Below are 6,000 nucleotides of genomic sequence, written 5' to 3'. Positions count from 1 at the left end.
GACCTTTAAAAACTTATTTTGATTCTTTTATTTGATGTTTAAAGCATAAATTATATAAATCTTTTAAAAAAAAAGGCTGAAGAAGGATTTCAGTAGCAAAGGAAGTAATTAGGGCGCCAATATAGATGAATGGAGATGGAAGATGACAATCTCAATTCCTATTGATCAAAAATCATGACTAGTGGACTTTGAGGATGTTGCCCGAGGCCATATTAGGAAATAGGGTTAGATTCTCAAGGCCATTTGAGCTTTGAAGGCTAGAATTAACAAGTTTAGGATTTTGACTATGGTTTTGGTATAAATTTTGTATGGTTTGAAGTTTATATGAAGGAGATACAAGCACTCAAGGTTAAGGTATTGATTTGGGAGCTATTGTCACTCTTTTTGGCATAACGCATACGTACTGATAACAATTGAGGATTGGTGACTGCGACTGCAGAGAAAACTTTTGCGGCTACATTTTTTGCAACTGCTTGAAAGATTTCAAGTTGAAGTGAAGGAGTTATTGGATTTTGAAGTCACTGCATGAAATCTAAGGGTAGTAAGTGATCTGATTTATTAGTGGTTGTGTCTTGAGCTATATCTTGAGAAATTTATAAAGGTTTTGACTCAAAATTTCAAAGAATGTATAATTTTATGTAAGTAAACTTTGTACATAAGTTTGATGACATTTGAATATTGGATTCTAGAGATATTAAGAAAATAGTGCTTGCATGCTTATAAATTAAGGTTTAGAGCATTTGGAAGGGTTTCTTAGATTTTAGAAGATTGGGAGTGAATTTGCAGTTGTTTTTTTTTAGAATAATGTTAAGGGTGAATTCAACCTATCCTATAAATTTAAAACAAACTAAACAACTAGATCAAGAGTTATGAATTTCTAAAGTTTGAGACAAAAAAATCTTTTACGGAAAAAATATGTTTAGAAGGGATTTTGTTATATTTTGAATTTTATGCAAAATAGAGTTTTGGAAGGCTAAGATTAGATTCATATAAAGATTTAAGCTAAACTCTCAATAGCTAGTTACTAAGTATATTCCCAGATAGCAAATCACACATTATGAGATCGCTACTTTTAATATTTGGATTCCTTAAGCAGTTGAATGAAGCTAAGATCTATACAAAAATAGATCTACAAGGAGGATATAATCTAGTATGCATCAAAAAAAGAGATGAATGGAAGACTGCATTTCAAATAAGGTATAGACATTTTGAATACAACGTCATGCCTTTTGGACTAATAAATACACCAGCAGCATTCCAACATCTAATGAATGATGTCTTTTGGGAGTTTTAAGATGATTTTATTGTCTGTTATCTAGATGACATCTTAATCTATTCTAAGAACATAGAAGAATATGAACTTCATATTTGTTATGAATTACAAAAACTAAGAGATGCTAGACTCTATACTAAGATAAAAAAAATAAATAAATAAATAAATAAATTTATATTTAATACTACTCAAGTCAACTTCTTAGGATATATCGTTTCAAATGATAGACTTATGATGGATCCTAATAAAGTTCAAACTATTATGGATTGAAAGATCCCAAAAATGGTAAAAGATGTCCAATGCTTTTTAGGATTTGCCAACTACTATCAAATCTTCATCAAAGACTTTTCTCAAGTTACAGCTCCACTTACACTTTTGACTTGTAAAGACAAACTTCAATGGAATCAAGAAGCAGAAGTAGCATTTGAAGCTTTGAAGATAGCCTTTGTTTTTGCACCAATTTTGTATTGCTTCAATTTTTCTAAGCCATTTTTTATGAAAAATAATGCATCAGATTTTGCTTTGGATGTCGTATTGTCACAAATGAGAACATATGATAAAATTCATCCAATAGCTTTTCATTCCAAAAAAATTTCAGGAGCCAAGATCAACTACAAGATCCATGACAAAGAACTTCTTGTAATTGTGGATTCATTTCAAGAATGGCACCATTATCTAGAAGGTGCTTCTAGTCCAGTCACAGTATATATGGATCACAAGAACCTTGAATATTTTATGTCAGCACGTGTTTTGAATCATTGCCAAGTCTGTTGGACTATGTCTTTGTCAAGATTCGAATTCAAGATCACTTATCAATGAGAAAAACAACAAGGTTTGTCAGATGCACTCTTTAGTCGATCCTACTTTGCACCAAAGGAAGGAGATGCTACTTTTGATCTACAATAAAAAATTCTCTTGAAGCTAAAGTATCTTTATCTTTGAGCAATGAAATCAACATTAATTGATGATTCAATTTTTATTAAGCAAGTTCAGTCAAGTATGTCTTCTAATCCTCTTATTTGTGATATTAAGGGAAATCCTTCAAAGTCTCATGATACTTCTAAATTTGAATTCAAGAAGAATCTACTATATTTTGAGGGACACCTATATGTTCTAGAAGGTGAAGCTCGATTACAAGTTTTTCAATCTCGTCATGATTTTCTAGCAACATGACATTTTGGGTACAATAAAACTTTGGAACTAATATCGAGGGACTTTTGGTGGCCCCAAATGTCGAAAGCAGTCAAAAATTTTATACAATCTTTTGATGTTTGATTGAGATTAAAAACTCCTCGTCATCAACTTTACGGACTTCTTCAACCATCACCCATTCCAAAACAACCATAGTCTTCTATTTCTATGGATTTTATCATAGATCTTCCAATTTCAAGTTTTTATGATTTTATATTTGTGATAGTAGATTGTTTTACCAAGATAGCATATTTTGTATCATATCGAAAATCTATCAAAGGTAAAGAAACAACTAAGCTCTTTCTTGACAATATCCATCGCTATCATGGATTACCCAAAGATATTATATTAGATAGAAGAACTCAATTTGTATCAAGATTTTGGCGGACTCTTTTCAAGATTTTAAAAGTGGATATAAAACTATCTTTGGTATTCTATCCTCAAACTGATACACAAACAAAGCATGTTAATCAAGTTTTGGAGTTGTATTTAAGATGTACCATTAACTATCAACAAGATGATTGGACAACTCTTTTGCCATTGGCAGAGTTTACTTACAATGACATGGTACATTCTTCTATAAAATAAACACCTTTCTTTACCAATTATGGTTATCATCCATGACTTGATACTTTTGACTTTTCAAAAGTTGATAATCCTGCTGCAAAAGATTTGGCAATTTATTTGTCAGAGCTACATGCAACGATGAAGGTACAATTAAAAGAAGCTCAAGAACAACAAAAGGTCAATGCGGATGTCTATTGAAAAGAATAACCACCATTCTACATGGATGATAAGGTATGGTTACTTAGTTGTAATATCAAGACCACTCGTCCTTATGAAAAGTTGGACTATCGAAGGCTTGGACCATTTTTTATTTCTACACAAATTAATCCAGTTGCATATCGTTTACACCTAACGGAGTCAAAAAAAATCCATCCAATATTCCAAGTGTCTCTTCTTGAACTATACAAAATAATGGATATACTAACAAGAAGATAAGCTCCACCTCGTCCTATAAAAGTGGATAATAATAAAGACTTCTAAGTGGAAGAAGTCTTAGATTGAAAGTGGTGCCAAAATAAATTAGAATATCTTGTCCATTGACACGGATATGGTATTAGTGAATGCACATGGCAGCTAGTAAAAAATCTTGTAAATGCAACAAAGGCGATGGAAGCTTTTCATCGATGATATCTATCAAAATCAAGATAAAAACCTTCTTTATGAAAGAAACAAAATCTAAGCAAGATAACATTGTACTTTCAATTCTTGTTTGTAGCTTCTATGTAGTTGTGATGCTAAGGAGATGGAGAACCAACAACCAGTGGATTCGACATGAAAGCCTTTGTTTGCTAACCTACCAGACAAGACATTACGAGACAATGTGTTTGGTATCACGACTTTGGAAAGGACTCCCGATGTTTGGTGATTTTACTAGAAGTAGGAACAACTCCTGACAGTGTTTTAAATGTTTTATTCGAAGGAAGTTATGAAGGCCTCAACAATAATCAAATAACTGAGTGGTCTTCCCGCCCTGGTATGGGACACTACCAATGGTTGAGAGGCTCTATCAATCATCTTCAAAGAGAACAAAGATCAAAGTATGTGGCAAATATAATTCATTGCATCATAGTTTTCCTCAATATATGATCACCGTTGCTCATGGAACTCATCCCAAAAAGAGGGGATAATATCACGGACATATGCATGTAAGCCAGTAATTACATATATAAATAGGTAGAAGTAAGTAAAAATACATAAAAATAAATTAATTCTATAATATTTACTATGAAAGCTTTCTAAAAGCTTCATAAATGCTACTTTGACTTTATAGGTGTCTTTAATTGATTTTTTGGATTAGAAACGTATTCAATAAGTTGGCCATATGTCACACATATTATTAGCTTGAAGACCAAGCTAACTATGTGGCCCACATGTAGAAAAACTTGCCTTGGCATGTATCCTACAAAGTCAACACATATTGGAGGTCCTATAGAACGTTGCCATGTCACCCCTGGTTAGATAGTATATAGTGATAAGAGTAAAGCCTTCTTTACTCTTGTCAACTCCTTTCTTGCTTCCAATCTAGTTTCAAGGGTCTCTAGTTTTCTTGGCTTTTGGTAATAGCCATTCCAATTTATTTCTTAATATACATATCAAGTTATTTCTATTTTGTCATCTTTCTTTGAGAGAAGTTTCACTTGTTTATTTATTTTTATCATGTTCTTGTCCTTGACAATTTTATGTATAGTACAAAATATGCCATTTTGGTATAATAATCTACAATTACAAATATAAAATTGCATGAACTTGAGATTGAAAGATCCGTAATAAAATCCATAGAAACAAAAGACCATGGTTGTTCTAGAATAGATAATAGTTGAAGAAGTCAATTAGGTCAATGACAAGGAATTTTTTACCTTGAAAAAATGTCACATGATTAAACAAAGTTTTTTCTAGCCTTCCAAATTCATGGCCACCAAAAATCTTTAGATATTAGTTCTACAATCTTATTGTATCTAAAATATCCTACTGTTAGAAAGTCATGACATGCTTAAAAAATATATAAATGTGCTTCTCTTTTTAGAACATATAAGCATCTTTTGAAATAAAATAGGTTTTTTTTTAACTCAAACTTAGAAATGTCACAAGATTTAGAAGAAGTATTCTTAATATTATGAACAAGAAGACTAAAGGACATATTCGATTGAATTTATTTGAAAAAAATTGAATCAATAGTCAATGTTGATTTCATTGCTTGAAGATGAAATTATTCTAGATTTAATAAAATTATCTTTTATTCATCAAAAGCTGCATTTCCTTCTATTGGTATAAGATAAGAGTATCTAAAAAGGGTATCAAATAAACCTTGTTGTTTTTTTGGCTGATAAGTGATATTGAACTCAAAACTTGACAAAGATATGCTCCAATGAACTTAGCGACAATTCAAAATATGTGTTGATATGAAATACTTGAAGCTTTTATAATCTATATATACGATGATTGGATTGAAAGTAACTTCTAGATAATGACGCCATTCTTAAAAAGAATCCAGGATTGCAAAAAGTTCTTTATTGTGGATCTTATAATTAATTTTGGCTATTGAGAATTTCTTAGAATGAAAAGCTATTAAATAGAGCTTATGATCTTCATTTATTTGTGACAAAATAGTACCCATAGCAAAATCTGATGCATTTTTTTTTATAAAAAATGCCTTCAAAAAGATGATGCTATATAAGATTGGTGCAAAAATAAATGCCAATTTTAAGGCTTCAAAAGATGCTTCAGCTTCTTTGCTCCAATCAAGTTTATCTTTGCATGTAAGACATATAAGAAGAGCCGCAACTTGAAAAAAATTCTTGATGAAGATCCAATAGTAATTGGAAAAGCTTAAAAAGTATTACATATTTCTTATTATTCTTGAAATCTTCCAATCTATAATAGTTTGAACTACTTTGGATCCATCATAAGTCTTTTGTTGGAAATGATATATCTTAAGAAGTCAACTTAAATAGTATGGAATACATATTTTT

This window comes from Physcomitrium patens, chromosome 25 (assembly GCF_059467195.1).
Source record: "Physcomitrium patens ecotype Gransden chromosome 25, ASM5946719v1, whole genome shotgun sequence".
NCBI lineage: Eukaryota > Viridiplantae > Streptophyta > Bryopsida > Funariales > Funariaceae > Physcomitrium > Physcomitrium patens.
The sequence above is the reverse complement of the archived record's forward strand: the minus strand, read 5'-3'. Positions refer to the sequence as shown.